This window comes from Battus philenor, unplaced genomic scaffold, assembly GCF_028537555.1.
Source record: "Battus philenor isolate CCGP_79_NKW_IND1 unplaced genomic scaffold, ilBatPhil1.0.hap1 SCAF_9, whole genome shotgun sequence".
In the NCBI taxonomy this organism is placed as follows: Eukaryota; Metazoa; Arthropoda; class Insecta; order Lepidoptera; family Papilionidae; genus Battus; species Battus philenor.
This window is the reverse complement of record NW_027181759.1, coordinates 6,591,836-6,611,090: the sequence shown is the minus strand read 5'-3', so window position 1 is coordinate 6,611,090 and position 19,255 is coordinate 6,591,836. Positions and strand designations below refer to the sequence as shown.

Sequence of the window (19,255 nt, the reverse complement as noted above, 5' to 3'; positions counted from 1 at the left end):
AAACTCATTATGAGATCATTAAATGAGATATATAACCCATTAAATTGCGTATGTACTTTAAAAAAACGCTAAAACTACGCTTTAAAAATGCCGTAACGTAAACATAATCAATATATTTTCACTAAATAACACTAAAATCGATTGTCAGAATCCTCATGTCTCTCATCTCCATTCAAGAGTTGTCTGGTAGAGATCGCCGTGAGCGATAAGACCGCCTCTTGTACCTCTATATGAATTGTTTCATTTTTATTTTAGTTATTATCTATGGCGTACAAATTAGTGTAAATAAATATGTAAATATAATGTTTTTAACTGAAGTAAATAAAATAAAAAATAAACGTGACATTGAAGATGAATAACGAATTGAAAATAATGGATTTATTCCTTAATTTAATTTTTATTACAGATTTGCAACTGAGAGAATGGCATATGCCAAGGAATTAATATACATCATTTAAAAATATTAGAAACATTTTCTTCTAGGTTATGTAACTCAGATTGTTCGGGAGTTTGTGGTAGGTTTTATTCTTTTATTATTTTACTAATGTCTTTATATCAACAGTCCGCCTTGTCAAACTTTTTTTTCAATACCTACAGATATTATATCGCCACCCAAAAATTATAGTAATTGTACTCAAAACACTTTTGTGTAACAGAAGGATGATCATCTGAGTTTAAGTCGCAGAGAACAAATATCAGCTCATGCATACCTGTTCACTTCATGTTATGTAAATTCTACCTTATATTTCTGATGTCATCAAATGAGTAATCGTTCGAATTTTCTTAGTAAAAAATAAAAAGCATTATGACTCAAAGTGCGGAAGAAATATACCCGAATTGCCTAACGACTAAACATATCAAATTCATTAATGAACGTTTTCCAGTTATGTTATTTTCGATAAATATAAGACGATAAAGTGAAATGCAATTAGATATAATACTTGTACTGTTCTAAATAACTTTGTTGAGAACGGCAATTAAATTGCGCATTATTTGATGTAGTTTAACTGAAAAATTGCTTCGATCAAATACTGTAACCAAATAACAAACTGGAAAATTAGCGATATTAACACTAAAACATATTTTTTTCACTTCGAGATCGAATCAGAAATAAAATCTGTAGACGAACGAGAGTAACCGTCATCTCAGTGTATTGTCAAGTTGAAGGTGCTGAAATTGTTGCTGGGGTCTAAAGATCCCTCCACCCACAAAGTGGACAGATAAACTTAAAGCCTATAGGAAATCTACACAGGAGGCCTTGTCTTTCCTTTTAGGAAGACATCCACGTTAAACAAGCGGAAATATTAAGAAAATGGACCCTAGTAAAACCGATGTTAGACCTGCCAATCTGATTATCCTTAATCCAGGTTCCCAAGCGGACGGGTGTAACTCAAAAACTCAACTCAATATCTTTGAGACATTTTGAGCTCGTAGTTGTTTTCTCATTGACCTCTTGAGCCTAGAGATATACGACATACGCTGGACGGTACCCGGCGGACCAATTTCGGCTGTCGGACAGGGAGGTACAACGAGATAATAATTCTGTGTTTTTCTGTTACGTGGACTTCAATTTTGCATTACATTATAGTAAAATTATTCTACATTGTCATGCGACAGATACTACGAAACTATACTTTTTAATAAAAGTATCACAGTTTTAAAATAAAATTATATTATATAATATGAATTTAATCGCGGACGCACGAGATATATTTATAGGAATATCGTTTCGATGGAAATGTGGTTACTATACGGAAATTAGCATTTCAATTTTAGATTCGTTTAGAAATACAATACAAGCAGTTTGAGACAGATCTCCCGGCAGTCTACGGTCGAGTATATTTTAGTACGTTGGTGATGCCAAGTGGTGCGCGTTTGTCGTATGTGGGTCAATGCTCTAATAAATACTGAATTTTAATAAAAGTAGATTTATCACCAACACAATTATGACCCCTGTTATATCATTCCATATGACAGGGGTCATAATTGTGTCAATATTGATAAACTCTAGGGAAAACTGACATAAAGATAAAAGACAACTTTTATCTGCTATTTATTTTTGTGCATAAATATAGTAGTAGTGTGTAATTATAAATATTTTTAGGAAAAGTTTTCTCTTAAAGGTAAAAAAATTAAAAGTTTTAATTTAAAATAATTTAATTCGAATTCTAAATAGTAGTTATCAATAGGTTGTCACTTTTCTAGGAATTATACGTTTTTATATAGTAGTTAATGGTTTATGTGCTGCAAATCGATTCACATAATGGTTCCTTTGTGCATTACTACAAAGATTTGTTATAAAAACAATGTAATGTGGGGTTTACCCAGTTTTTAGCACGCCCACATCACAACCTACACTCATGTCAGAAATGATTTATATGCTATACAATTCTGTTAGTAATTATAAATGTTTATATTAATGATAAAGAGCCAATTTAAAAGTTAGAAATGGAGTAAGAAGGAATGTCTTAATACTTTTATGAAAAAGAATATTAATTCAAATATTGTTAGGAGCTAAAAACAATCGTTTTTCTTAATAAGCATTAAATTGCAGAAGATATCATGAAAAGAAAGATCAGACATTACTCTAATAGTTCATATGAGAAAGGAATAGCTATTGAAAAACTACTTTAATAGAGTTATTAACTAAAAAATTATACGACAATGATCATTAATCAGTGTTTTCATTTCACATACTTATTTTGAGTTGAGAGGGAGAGAGGGAGAAAGAAAGAGATAGAGAGTTAGAGGGAAATGGAGAGAGAGAAAAACACAGTTTGAATTATATTATATTATTAAAGGCAACATTGATACCGACATTGGGGTTATAACAGCGCTTATCAGAATTTATATCGGTCTGTTCATTTGTGGGCGCAACATGCGTAATCGACCGGGCAGATATGAAATTTGAAATATCCATATCCTGCCGTATTTGGTTATCATGATTGAGACCATGCTTTTACGATATATATTGTCGTTGAACCTCAGTTTAAAATTATATTTATACCCACATTTAAGTTCACTATGTATATTGATTTGGGTTTAATAATAAGTTGCTTTTTTGTGAATAAATTCAACGAAGTAGCAGGCAGTTCCATCTTGAGTTAAGTTTGCTTATGAGAAATTTGTGGTATTTAAATAATGCGAAAATTTTCGCAGCACTATATATGTATATATACACGTACGCTTTCCTGGCTAAAGATAACATTGAGGGCGATGATTAAATTTCCAGAATGAATCCGTTTCGGGTAATTTGCTTGAGTATATGCCAACTGCCACAAAGGCAAATGAATAGTGCACATTAAAATTAATTATTCTTTGATGATTATAATCGGACTGTAATAACGTGCATTGTGGCCAGCGTATTGTCTATAAAAACTGGTAGAAGCTCAAGCTGCTAAGTAATTATTGCTAACTAATCTTTTATATGTTTTTATCTTTGTTAATTCATATTACATAAAAAGTAAATTTATGTTTTATCGAGTTTTAAGATATGATAAATCTATAAAAGTATTCAAAATATCTTTTTTTAAGTAAGCATTCCCATATGCTTTTCAATCGTCGATTATTTTAACATTATAATATAAGGATACCAAGAGGCGGCCAGAAACTCAACAGTTTTTCCTTTTAAATAAAATTGGACAATGTTTGATGTATACGTTATAATAACATTTATGTAAATGAGTCAATAAACCAAGCTCCACACATTTCGTTGAAATAAAAACTTTCGAATGCTATAATAAGATTTATTTAATTATACACCTTTAATTTTAGATTTAAAAATAATAAGTGAAAGGTCTAAGATATCTTGTGAAACTTTAATATGTATGCGTACACCCAGACCACGGGAAATTCGTTAACTTCTTGAAGACGAAATTTAGGCGTAAGGAGCTTATTTTTATTTCTTGTATTTTTCATGTCTGTCACCATTTTTCATAAAATATTATATACTCTTTTTAAATTATGACGCATAAATATTAAATCTAACCTGTCTCAGTGTTCGTAAAAAATACACATTTAAGCGTACATTTAAAATCGTATGTCGAGTACATTCAAGTACATTATACATGCGTATATTTTATATACACATACCACTTGAGCTTTTTATTAAAAAGCCAATCAATCTTATCATTGACATGTGCAAATATGAATAAATATATTGACGTTATTATCTAACTCATTGGCGCCGTGTTGGTATGTAATAAATGCAATAATATTTGCACATATTTCGTTGCAATAAACTAGAAAATTCGAGGTCAGCAAGTAGGCATACAGTAGGCATTATTTCTATGAAAACAAAATGCATAATATGAAAACATATACACGTGTTGTTGTACTTGAGGTTTTTTTATACTTATCTATCGATTTTACAACTTGAATAATAAAAATATATGGGCGATAGTAAGTTTGAGAAAGCTTTTTGAAACGAAAATCGGCAATTAGTATTTAGTTTTAAACAAATCCTCAAGTAATAAAATGTTCAAAATCAATATCAATCTTTTAAAATAAGGTACAATATATGAATAACCAAAGATGTATAAAGCTACAATATAATTATTATTATTGTTGTAATATTAAAACTAAGCATGGTACGTATTATTGTTAAATTCAAAGCAAGCGTTTAAAAGTGATGTGGGTGTAATTATCTGAGATAATAATATTGTGAGATATAATCTCAACGATCAACGTCTACTTCGTGCGTCTCCGGCGGAACGTGTCCGGACATATCACTTCGTTATATAAACGGTTAACTATTTTGTTACGTCTAATTTATTATCTTTTTTAACCTAGATGAAATAACAGATATATATGCAACAATAGAAATATATACCCAAAAGTAACGATACACATAAAGTCTTAAGAAAATTCAAAAATTTTTCGCGGACTTAAAGTAAATTATATAAAAAATAAAGAGGGGATATTATTTCAGTATTTAGTCTTCGGAATATGTATACACTTTTATTTCAAAAATTAAATGATCCATAATTTTTATAGAAATTGTAAATCGACAAAAACGTACTTAAAAAAATTCTAATTTGGATGTAGATTATTGGATTCGTTGTATTAAAGGGACCGTAATAAAATAAAAAGGGCTACCATTCATCCTAAGAATATATGTAAATAGTAATCGAAATAAAAGTACCTAGAACTTTCAATCAGAGTTAGTTGTGGCTGTTCTCAAATTAAGGTGGACTTGGAAACCGCATAGTTCAAATTGAAGGATGCCTTACAAGGAAGTTCAATATCACCAAATGAATTTATATATATAGATATAGATTAATAAATGACAAAAGATACAGTAAAGACAAACTCGACTGTCAGTTTGTCTCAAAAAATAAATAAACATGCAATCTGAATCGTTCTAAATTTAAAACAAAAAAAATAAATTACAATAAATTTAAAGTTAGGTTTTTTCTATAAATTCGTTCAAGCGCCCCGCAAAAAGTACAGACGTTTTCAGGTTCAACGGTTTATTCAAATTTGCACTTGAAGGACAAATTGACATGGGCAAAGTGTAGGTAGGAAGAATAATGATATCGGTTCTTTTTGTATATTGTTTTATTAAAATTCGTCAGTTGATACTTGTGATTGTTCTTATGATTGATATCGGCAATATTTTAGGAACCCCTCTTAGAGAGAGGATACGGAACATAAGCTACCATGCGGGTTTATTGATAAGTGTATATCATGTACAGATTTTTCGTTTTAAGACATAATTATTACGTCATCATAACAGGGATTCTCTGTTTTAACACGCCACCTCAACTGATAGCCTTCTTGTTTTAAATAAAATTGCAAGCCGATTGATGATACTACGCAGTAATTTTCTTATTTTTACTTTTTTTCCTTCTCACGTAATAGACAAAAAACAAAGATGTACTCGAGTTGATATCAAATAGTTTTTTTTACAATTAAAGTACAAAAGTGAAATATGCTTTAAAAAAATTAACTGTTTTTAAAATAAAGAGATTTTAAAACGTCATACCCTTTTAATTTTTTTAGGTCGCGTATGCTGTTCCACTAAAACAGAAATTTGACATTTCCGTAAATATAAACTCAAATAGATATCGAGCATTCTTTAATCGCTAAAGAGTTACGTTTAGTTACTATGCGGGCTTCATTTCGTCATTCATCACTCCAGTTTCATTTCAAAGAAATATCGTCCGATTTCATAGAACTTGAAATTGACGACGAGGCAAAACATGAGAACTTAAGAATTGACGCACGTATCGTATTATTCGTTTGCAAAAAAGTTATATTCGCACTATTTTAAAATCTAATATTTCCAAAGTATAAGCAATTTAACGCCGTTGTTAAACTTAATCAGCGTTTTAAAATACAGAATGATTCATATTAGTCGGTACTAATGATTATTTTGTAGAGTGAATCGAAGCTTGATATAAATTTTACGTCAGAACAGGTAAGGAAACGAGTTAGCGGGTAATTTTGCAACTTACATCCTGCGTAAAAAATTTCCTTGAAATAAAATTTCGTCGCGGACGAATATCATATAGAACGGCTCAAACATGTAGGTATTTCACAATATAACTCTATAAATTGCAAAAGGCATTCACACAGACACGTAAAATATTACGTAAGCTTTTGAATAAAAAATTATGAACAAACTTATATTTCGAAGCAGACGGTCACATGTCAGAACATCCGTTCCCTGTCCTTATACGAAATTAAGATTATTTCCGCGTGTAAAATTATATTGTTGTAAGTAAAACGGATCGTTGCCCTGGCGTACGTTCACCGCTGCGGCGCGATAAATAATGACAAAGCGACTCCATTCACGTTTTGCAACGTGTACCGGGACAAAAATTGGGTTGAGTTTTTTTTCTGGTACAAGTAACTCCGTGACTTCTTGCGCCAGATTTAAAAAAAGGAACGTGAACCGACTTTACGATAGCGGTCAATTTGGTTCCTCAGATATTATAGATTTCGTCGTAATTTTGCAACAATTAAAAAACGTTGTTTAAATGTATATTCTATAATATAATATATTAAGGCGTGTGTTTTTGTTTCTTACTATAAACCATGTCCATTAAAATTCATTAAATCAACAATTTGATCATGAAGTGTGGTTTTCGTAAGAAAACAGAGTTTAACATCTTTCTTGTATGTTCGTCTAAAATACTATATGTTTAGAACAGCTGGTTTAACATTAAGTCTGAACAAACTACTGAATATTAAAACAGACAAAATGTTTTACTTATTTTTAGAGCTACCATTTTTTAAACACAAACGAGAAACTTCTATTTAAATTGAACTGAATTTCTAATACACACATCGTAGATGTTGTAATAAAAATTACGTCGTAAATATACGTCGATTGTTGAAATACGCAACAATCTAGGTTAATTTTTACTATGATGATTTCTAGTGACTAGTCGTGCCTAACCGCCTACAAAAAAACCATTAAAAACATACACCAAATCATAAAATTAAACACAATGTAGCAATGATACAAGGTATCGTAATTTTAGAATGCATCTAAGTCGAATGGTGTTTTTTATACATGCAATTTACTATCGACGACAACCTTTAGAGACAGAGGAAAAATGCAGCGGATCTAGTGAGGTTGCATGCCACGGTCCTTGCGCAGGGTCATCGATGCAAAGTAAATTTTGTTTTCCGCCATTTTCCGGTGTTAACGATGTCAGGAACGAATCAACGATTAATCGAATAATTTGTTGTACGCGCGAGCATGAGCGTGATTTTCAATTATCGTCGGAACACGAATCGTCGCTGAGGACGCAAGCGAAACGTGCTGTTGTTTATACGGACGACTAAAAACATATTTACATCGAACATACATCTTTTTCTGCACTGTCCTTAAATGTACATTGTTGCAAATCCTTTATTATTTGAAGAAAGGGATAAAAACTCAAAAAGGACTATTAAAACGATTCGAAATGTTACCACTAAGCAAAGAAAAAAGTGTAAATTTCTTGTATATGTATTTCCTTTAGGTAACTTACTCCTTAACTGGAATTCTTTAAAAAATATATATTTTCTTAGCTTTGCATATTTTCGAAAGTATTTAGAATGCGAAATAATATTAATAATTATTAATTATTTGCCAACATTACATTATTACACTCTTCTGTATTTTACGCAGCTTTGTTTATGTAGAATTAAATGAAATTATAATAATTCATGTTACCGCGTATTTATTCAACGTCTTACCTAGAAGTAGAGGAATAGTCACAAGGCATCATTTATCATCATTGCAGCTATTTTACTGTCGTTTATAAACCTATTGCAGAATTCAGCCAATCGTAAACAATTAACACAGTTTATTAAGCTTGGATTAAATCATTAGGTTCCGTTCCATTAGTTTCATTGGGTGAAGGTAAATATAAGCGACAGTGAAAAATTACTCCTTTTTTACCCATAACTGGCAAGCGAATGGATCCAATTTATTTTTTTATACAATTTAATTACAAAAGACTTATTGCTCACCAAAAAAGTTATTAGTTGTTTCTAATTTTAAAAACTTTTTCTACCATATTTTTACCAAAGAGTATTGATGCATAATTATGAGTTATATATGTACATTACATATGTTACGGCAGTTTGTTGAGGCAATAAAATAACTGACAAAGACCCACTCTACGGGAACGTCTAGATCACTTAAATTGAAGTCTCTCCTTAATGTTTTAAAGTAACAATTGTTGAGAAAAATATAACGTTCATAAGCAAAGAATGGAAAAGACTTATCTAATAGATTATTGTAGAGTAAGGAGAGAAGATGCGTATTTTGGCTAAAGCGAATAGGTAGTCACGTGAGCTTGGAACGAAACCGAATTGTGATAATTATACATATTGCAATTATGAACCCTTTTCAAAACTTTCAAGTCGATCAAGTTTGTCACGTTAGAACTGGATGAGATCAAGAATAGCAAATGTAGAAAGCAGAAGTGATAGTACAAGCGTAATTTTATTGGCGGTGGGCAAGAAATTACAATTTCTTTGTAAGAAATTCGCTAACGCAAAACAACTTTATTCATACCTGCTAGCTGAGGGTCCCAGAATAAAATAAGATCAAGTATTAACTTAAGATTTGTAGTTTGCCAACTTAAGATTTTTGTAAAACTTGAATATGACGTAGTCGTTGTTTGTCCGATTATAAATTCTGCATCACTGTCTTACATCATCACCTAGACAGTCTATACCTAGCAGCGTAGAAACCTACACTTAGATAAAGATCTACAATTCAGTGGATAATAAAGATAATCAATTCCTAGGTTTCTTTTATTCGTCACAATGCAAAGAAGAATTTCTGTACTCTAGGATCAATAAGCATGAACTAGACTTCTATTTGTCATCTTATTAATAGTAATTTTATACGCAAATGTGAAGTTGTAGTTGTACTCGTAGTATAATGCAATTAATGTCAAACTTAAAAATGATAAACGTGGGAATATCATTATTAAGAAGTAAAAGTGACCACCAAAAAATAAGTAGTCTGAATTTGTTTTGGGTTCTACTCAGATCAGGGAGCGTTTAAAAGAATCATAGCGTAAGTTGAAGGGTTAAGGTAATATATGGGAGTTCCGTCTGATTCTAGTTTCTAATACGGCGGCTCTTCTATGGATAATGTATAATAATAATATTCAAATAAACATAAGTACAATCTTTTGACGTCGTTTCGTGAAAGTTTCTTAGTATTAATATCGAAAGATATATCGTAATCAAAATTAGATTCATGGAATTACGTCCAGAGATGTACAGAAATACAGTTTCGTCTGCAGTCTCGACATTCTATATTCTAGTTGTTATTAGTCACGAGCAATTCTATTGTTAAACATAAACGAGTCGTAAACTCTTTTGCCGTAGATAAACGCTTTTCAGATTTTATGCATTAAAACTAATATTGGAACAACCTTAAGATTATATTGTTATATTTCCGGCTTCAGCGGACAAAATTACTTACATTTGCTGATATTATTTATAAATTAAAATTAGTTATCTTACATCGTTCTAGAATTGGTGTTCGATTAATTTATTAAGAACTCATACGGGATGATTTGAAAGATAATAGTTATTTTGATACAAAGAAATAGATCTATATAGAATATTTTTTCTATTGTACTAAGACATTCGAAAGGCTACATTAATAAAAGAACAATAATGAAGCACTTTCTATATTTATTCCTAATTCGTGTCCAGACAACATTAAAAGATATTTAAGCCTTCACATATTTTCAAATACAACCTTGTGTAATCGGCAAATTGTTCTTATTTGATCTTATTTTACTTCACTTGTCAGCTAAATTTAATTGCGATCGTAAGTTTTTTGGCTAATTGCTATCGGTTAAATTTCCGAAGGTATAACGTCACGATACCTTTCTAATTGAACTAAATGATAATTAAAATCAGTCTTATGTTATTAATAAGACGATTTATTAGACTGTTGCTTTTACCATTACATTTTTATGTAGACTATCTGAGTTGACAAACAGCAACATCCGTAAAACACTTAGCGACCGTTGTATAAAATGTTTAGTTTCTTAAATTGTTTGTAGAAACCGTTGCTTTAGCCAACAAAATTGTTTATACTATGAATGGACGGGAAGAATAGTTTACCCGCGTCAGTGTTTTAGTTCGAGAAAGACGTGGGTCCGCAAGAGAGGAATAAGTGTGCTGCATTTTTTTGAACATGATCTCGGAACAGAGTCGCATAAGCAGTAACTAGTAGTAGTATATATATATAAAAGACGAAAAACAAAGAAATTTTTTTAAAATAAAATAATCAAAAATAAATAATCTTTATACGCTTTGTTATATATATATATATATATATATATATATATATAGATAGATAATTCTGCATGAACGTATATACAAGATGAGCACATATAGCACATGTGCCAGCAACTAGTTTTAAATCTTTTACATCTATTTCCTGTATAAAGTGATCACTCTGAAATATGTCACATTTATTTATATTTTGCATTGGATACAACAGGCCAATAACTTCTGGAAGTACAAAGTCTGTACAGATAGAAAGTAAAGCAAATTTTGAAAGCGCTTTTCTTATTATAATATTTTAATGTCATTTATTACTTCAGAAACCATTGATTTTTGGATTGGGTGTACCCTATATTATTTAACAGCAAATGAGCTGTACATTCACCTATTTAAAGCTTTTAACATCTATAACCAATTATTCTGTAACATAAAAACGTTTTTCAAGCAGCTATTTCGTAAAAATGAATTTAAATAAAATGATTTTATGTTAAATCATATATTGCTTGTTTAGTGGCAAACGATAATATATTAGAATCAAACAAAAATATTTAAACAAAGAACCATTCGTTTTGTATATAGATTGACAAAGTTTATAATACGTATCATTTAAGTGAAACGTGATCATGACGCGTGCATTACGTCAACGACACCAGCACATCACTAATTAATGTTTTTCAGAGCGCTATCATTCGGACCACTGGCAGTGGCGTGAAACAATAGGGACACGATAGTCGCCAACCTTGACTTATACAGCTGTTAACTACATAATTATAATATAAAAAAGAACTATATCTATCTAGAAACAACACTAATAATTTTGTATTTAAATTAAACAATGGTTTTTAATGGATTTTTTTGTTCGAATAATAGATCTGAAGAAAAAAGCGTATATCTGACCTGACAAATTAACAATTCAAAAATTACTGGATTTTTACAGATAAGTAGAAAAAAAGCAGTATATATAAAGCAGTGGATACGGCAGTGGTATATACGAGCATTGGTAGCCCAGTGGTAGAAGACTGAGACTTGCGATGGTAGGTCGTGAGTTCGATTTCCGGGATACAATCTTATGTAATTGCATAGTGCATTAATTATATATGATTATCACTGCTTACAAAGAAGTTTCAAGTTTAATACGGCACTTCGGTCGTCACTTTCAAGACAGAAAAACGAAAATAAACAATTTGGGCAACCTTCAATTGTACTCATTACCGAGACCTTGCTTTAACAATAAACCGCATCTAATAGCAGTTGTTTCAAGATAGTCAGTGACATAAAAACTAACAGACTAATTATAATAATCGATTACGAAGTAAATTTCAAATGATTTTTTTACATTGATGAGTTTGCACTTACTTCAACAAAGTTTATAAAATTTTTAGCATCTAAATTTTACATGCAAACTTTTTAAAGACTTTATTAGCTGCCTGTATTTAAGCAACTTTAGCATAGACCTAAAACTATAAAAGTTTTTTTCACGATATTTTAAAAAACTAAAACAATACAACAGTAGAACTATTGTCATTGTCATATGGTAATATCCTAGGTTTTCAAACGCAAAAGTAGTAATAACTCTGTTATATAAAACAATTTATTTTTATTCGGCATGTACTATTCTTTTAGTTATATACGCTATTCTGTAATTGAGAACAAGAGGCGATAATTGAAACCCTTTACGGTTTTCAATACAGTCGTTTGCGCCATGTTTTATCACTTGCCTGTTTCGTGTGTTATATGTTTAGAGGCTTATTCATTTTAAGCAAGATATATATTATTTAGGTGTATGGATTAAGTTTCGACAGCAACATAAACGGCGAGTACATAACTCACCTTCGGTTTGAAGATTATATAATCATGTCTGAGAACATGGATGACCTGGATACATAGCCTTCAGGCAAGACAAAGGTCTTCTAACCGAAAACACTTGTATCCAAAATATTGCAATGTTTGAAGACGAAGATTTTTGGCCAATGTGTGTTGCCGGTGATGACATACTAATTTGAGAAATGGTCTTTTGTGATGGGCCTTATAAGAAGGCTCAAGATCCAGAGAATATGGAGAGATCTAAGCACGGTGTTTAACCACTAGATCGAGTTATAAATGAGATCTCCAAAAAAAACAGGACCAGCGACGTAGCTCATAAAATTGTCGTATCTGGTGGTACTAGGTGGGATACATCTCTCTTGTAAACGACCGCCATTGGGGTCGACAGATTCTCTAGTGGCAACCACGAACTTGTAGATGCGGTGTGGGTATGCCCTGCACTAGGTAGACCAACTACATAGTCAAAGGAAAATCGCTGAAAAAATGTGGGCAGCGCAAGACTCGGTCATTCAACATAGGCGTTAAAGATTTATTAGATTCTTGTATTAGACATTTTATCTGAGTTTTAAAACATATCGCGTACCCTTGTTTATCACGGCAACGCATATTTTTAAAGTTTAGCAGTACTGTGCCAAAATAATTGCTCCGTTTTGAAGGAGGTTACAAATCAGTAAAGTTTCCTGCGTAAGACGACCTAACCATTTAGCATTTCAAAATACGTTAGAAATTTCATATGACAAACGCTGTATATCCATTAATATGTCGGTCATTACTGATATGTATATATTTAGTTAAATATATTCGAATAAATGTTATTACATGTTACGTTTAAAATAAGGTCATACCAGTACATGTCTGAATTGGTATGGAATGATTACCGATTATGTGTGTCATGTAGCGGAAAACACTATAATTATACCATGACACTACTTTAACAACATACATACTCGAACATGAAATTTACGTTGTTGAAACTAATAACAATGTGTTATCATAAAACTTTAGTAAACGGTGTATTTTACCTATAAACTAGATGACAGAAGTGTTGAATGCAGTAGATGAGTAGTTAATATGCTTACTGCTAACAAAGCGATGGAAAACCGAAATAGACAGCCATCAAGTTCTCGATTCTCTTAGGTGGATTCTAAATGGAGGGACCGGAACAAGTAACCTCGAAAAGGAACTTCGGTTTGAGCTACTCTTCGAGACACGTTTAGAACTCAAGGGTGCCCGACAGCAAGAAGTCCCTGAGCCTGGATCGGTTGCTATAATAGAATAATTACAGAATATTTCTGTACGTAGCGGTTCGTATAGTATGTAAGTCCCACTAGGAGAACCGATAATCAAGATCGCGGGAAGTCGCTAGATGCGGGCAGCAACAAGACTTTACAGTGGGCGTCTATCGATTAACATAAATTAATTGATGTACGTAATACTTATATTAAAAGTGTTACTTAAACTGTCATATCGCGTCGTAGGAAATCGCGGCGAGATGGCGGACTGCCGGAACCGAATGGCCGATACCCAACCCATCTCGCCGCGCGCATACCTATGGCGTGCTACAGCGGTTTCGGTACCAATATAGATGTAAATATCAATGATCATTCTATGATAATAATCATTAAACAAATAAAAACTGGTAATGACGATATACAAAGTTTTGGTTAAATGTTTACAACTGTTTACTACATTAACTTCATCAAAAATAAACGTTTATAATTTTAAATTCAGAGAATAAGAGACGTATTATATGCTTGAAAATACGAAGAAATTGACAAAATTAAACAACAGAGTACCGGTTTTTTTCGTTGCTCGTTGGCGGTTTATTTTGCTATATGCTGTAATGCTTTTAATGCAATGTAAAAACGTAACGTTTTGAGATAAAATCCTGTATTAACATATAACAACTCATGCTTAGTTTACAAATTAAAGTATTATTTGAGAAATAGTTTTAATATTTTGGGTTCAAAACATATTTTACTGTTTCAAAATGTACCTACTCTTAAAATGGAATATTAAAATGATAATTACTTTAGTTCAGTGTAATAGAAATACTAGTTAATTAATAAAACGGTAGTTTTTGCGATCACACGTGTAAAAAATAAAATACACTCAAAAGAAAATACACATGTTTTTCTAATTTAATATAAACACTAACAAAACTGAAAACTCCTTTCTGAACCTTTTACAGAATTTTCCATACGTGGCAATAGTTTCGCATCAAAAACTAAAACCAAAGATATGAAATCTGCGCCAAATGTCATCATTGTATTTATAATGATATTTAAATTTCAAGGTTTCGACATGGTCATCGGGTCATCGTCTGTTCCTAAATCTACAGATTATTGAAAGCTTAACATTAAATATTAAATTACACAGTAACGTGCTTATAATTATCGAGAAGTACGTTTTTTTTAAAATATGATGCACAATTCATGTTCATAATTATTAATTATTCTACTCTGTAAGTGAAAAATTTGTACTAGGATATCATTTTGTGAATTTAAATTTGAACGGGCTTTTGAAAAATTTAATTTGTGATTTTGACGGAATGTTGATTGTCTGGTCACATTTCCTTTAATTTATATGATATGGCTAGAAATAACCGCTTGTTAGCAATATTGTTTATAATTTTTGGACACAAATTTAATTCCATATATGTTAAATTAAGCCATGTGAAAACTTCCGTTATTCTGCATGTAGCAAGAAAGCAAAAGAGTTTTAATATGTTTTAAGTCGGGCAACGAATATCGGAAAATTGTTATAATTAAAACAAAACATAATTATCGTCCATAGTTTATACACCTCAGCCAATAAGTACCACTTATATATACGTTATACAAAAATGCGATAACAACTAATGAAATAAATGTTAACTGAAAAATATAATAACACGTTTTTAGGTTACTCACCTTCATATATGGACCTATCATAAAGACCTTTTATCGCTACGTTCCGCGAAAATTAATTTCACGAAACGAAATTAAATAAACAAAACTAAATACAATAGTTTCACAACTAATAAATATCACAGATGTTTTACGCGGACGAAAACAGGATGGAAGCACGCAGATCGGTCTATATAATACGCTTGCACCAAAAAAATCCAACGTAGTCAATTAAAAAAAAACTATTTCATCTTAGGCATATTTAAACGTAATTAAAACAAATGCAAAATTGATAACTTGCAATAAAATTATAATATTTTTTGAAAGAACGGCGGGAAAATTGTTTCGCGTGCGCGCTTCGCGAATGTCAGCCGTGCGCTGTCTGAGCGGTGACTGGCTGAACGCCTGTTATATCAACTCATGTCTCATGTATATTCGCGGCCGTTAAAAAATAAATACGCCAAGGTGTGAGCAACGAACGAAGGCCCAGCGTATGTAAGAGAAACTAACCTAACTTTTATAACATACATTACATTAAAATTACATTAAATACATTATTATATTAAACACATTACATTAAAATACATTACATATAAAATATTGCTGTTTTTAAAAAAAAATACATTAAATTGTAAATATTGTAATAACACAAAGCAGGTTTCCCATATTTTTACCTGTATATAACATGAACTCTACAAAACGATTTTAACATTCACATGGTGAAATGTTTATTTAATAAATGGCAAAGGATTAAGAAATAAATCTGTTATGTATGAGTACACTCTTAACCGTACCATAGTTTTATATAAATATAATGTATAATACAATTGTGAAGTTTAAAGGGAAAATAAACAAGCATGATATCGCTTCAAACGTAATTTATTTCAATAAATATTTTTGTTTATTAATAACTTCTGCACACAAAAGTAAACGCAATGGTCCTTGCTCGTTTCTGTAAACAAATATTATTATCACGTATTAAATATAGGGCTAGAAGGAAAGTTCTAAAGAAATATAAAAAAAAACTTTTTAGCCATTACCCGAAAAATTGCAAAAGACTTTGGATGACAATTATCGTACAACTGTTGGAGATCACATTAAAACTCTTGGGTTTGTGTTAAATCAAAGTGTTTGAGTTCCATATGAATTAACGGAAAGGAATTTGTCTGATCATGTAAGAATGTGTTTACCACATCTGATAAGACACAACGTGAAGCTGTTTTTGGACAAGCTAATCAGTAAAGATGAAAAGTGGATTCTACACGAGAATATTAAAAGTAAAAAATCTTAGTGCAAACCATGAATATCATCAGCAACATTTCTGAAACCAAGAACCCGTCAACGAATAGCTTTGTTAGTGGTGGAACAGGAAAGGATCAATGTACAACAAGTGGCTGAATTAATTAAATATAAGTAAAAGAAAAAAGACCAGCATCAACCCCAAAAAAAAAAAGGCTTTCACTACGATACAACAATACATAATGCGTTAGGATGGGAAGTCATTAGTCACCCATCATATTCACCTGATATTGCACCATTATTGTTACCTGTTCAGATCTCTGCAAAATTACCTAACAGGGAAAAAATTAATTATTTTCATTTTACTCTTATATATGCTTAGTAAACTTTTATGGAGGAAATTTTTGTATGATATTCTGTTTAATAATCTATTCCTCACATAAGTGAGGAATAGTTTAATTGTGAACAGGTGAATTGCTACAAGCAAGAAACGATAAAACTTTCCATGAAATCAAGTTCATGATGTCCCTATTCAAATAGGCTTTTCACGCACTTGATTATAAAAAAGAAACTTATGTCTCAGACAATGTTGAAGATAAACATTACTCAATTTAATATATCTTGGTTAAATAGTAAAGTACATGGTTCATAGTTCTATAATTAAAAATATTGCTCTTGAAAAGACATATAATATCATTGTGGTTTCGTAGAGTGAATACTAGTTTTTACGCTTTATCAAAATAGCTACGTAATTTTAAGCTATGAAATGTCACTCATTAAACTAAACAAGCGAAGCGCAAAATAATCAATATGACAGTTTAGCTTTCTTCCACAAGTCACCAAACACCGGTCTACACTTTCATCGAGCAGCTTAAAAATTAGTAAAAATAAAGTGTTATGTTAGACAACAAAACAGGTACAAAATATTTTTATTAAAAAAAAATCTATGACATTTTCGATGTGTAGAATAAAAACCAGCATATATTTTTAGGTATAAACAGATATATATAGTAGTTTACAATTTTAAAATTTAAAAAAATAAGTATTTCGTAATAATGTTAAAAAATAACGATTCGGCGTTTTGATAATAACATATATAAGGAAAAACATACTTTAAGTACAAGTATTGTTTAGCATCTAAAACAGCTTAAGGTCATCATTATCGCTTAGTATTCGTACTGAAATATATATACGACTGCATGGATGCATTCACAACCTTGCTACAGCTTGGGAAAACATTATGAGATAACCTATAACTCTGCATTGCAAATTTAACTGCGATACAGACTGTAGGGCTTGAACTTTGAAGGAAAAATAAATTTATTTGCTTTTAGTTACTAATCTACAAAGTAAATAACAAGTATAAAAACGAACGTGTCTTTTTTATTCAATTATTAAGACTGGCAGTTGTATATTTTGTTATTGATGCTTAGATTAATCATTATTAATTTAATTACCAGTTCTCTTCCTTATTCACGGTTTATTTATGTACGTTCTATACAAACGTATCCGTAAACATTTTTACAATTTTTTAATTGAAATCTCATTAATAATATGTTAAGGTCTAGCTTACTTATTAAACTTGATACTATTTGATGTAAAATTATAAATTGTATGAAATATAACTGTATTAAAGTGTCAAAAATTTGTCAACATTTTAAATATACTCACCTGCGATGTTGCAAAAGGTTTTGTAATAGTTGATAACTTGTAAATATTACTCATTTTTTTTTTAAATACTTGGCAGTTCTGGTTCTTGAGTTGCTTATCCTTAACAGGACATTTCACGTCGTAGCCATGGCAGGAAAAAGAGACGCCGGTTTTTTTGAGTTTAGAGCTAGCGATTCCGTTCTTTTTTATTTTAATACATGTTCATCCAGTAAAAAGTAAAAAAGAGGTCTGTTCTGTGAGATGAAATACAAAAAGATACGTTAAAAACTATCTCTAGATTTTTCGAAAAAAAATCGTAAAATTTATATCGTTTTATTAAATGTTAGTGTTCAAAAATAACAATACTGCAATTAAATATGTATAAATTAAAACAATCATAACTATTCTAACAACAAAAATTCTAAAATGAATTGATTTTATCGTGTTTACTTCATGTCCAGTATTTACGAGTAAATATTTAAATATTTATGGAAATTATTATAATGTATAATTTATTTTGTTATGTTAAAATGGTATGATTATGCTTGTACACGTATTTTATTATTTTATAATCATTAGAAAAAGGTATACATTACACAATATATTTGTTGCGAAATAAATGTTAGGGAAAGAAGTTCAAAAAAACACGCGCTATTCTTTGTTTCCACAATTTCCCTCACAGTCAATGACTGTAGACGTTACGTCCGTCTTTTATATTTTAATTGGTCTTAATAAACAAAAAGGTTCTCGTTATAATTTGGTTTCAAAAATAGATTAACAGTATATTTTATCTTGATGTGACAGTAACAGAATAAACGTGTCCTAGATACATAAATGAACAAGTCAGCGACGTAAATATAATTTACGACATAAACGAGAAAATCGTTTCTATT

At 30.7% G+C, this 19,255-nt stretch overlaps 1 protein-coding gene across 3 annotated transcripts in view; it reads right to left on the bottom strand.

Moving 5' to 3' along the window:
• Nucleotides 1-15,850, bottom strand: part of LOC137931980 (ATP-sensitive inward rectifier potassium channel 12-like) — a 40,273-nt gene extending 24,423 nt beyond the window's left edge. For all 3 annotated transcript variants that reach the window (XM_068775508.1, XM_068775507.1, XM_068775509.1), the window contains exon 1: nucleotides 15,498-15,850. The gene's annotated coding sequence lies outside the window, so the exon portion shown is untranslated. The remainder of the gene's footprint in view (nucleotides 1-15,497) is intronic.
• Between the last annotated feature and the right edge of the window lie 3,405 nt (nucleotides 15,851-19,255).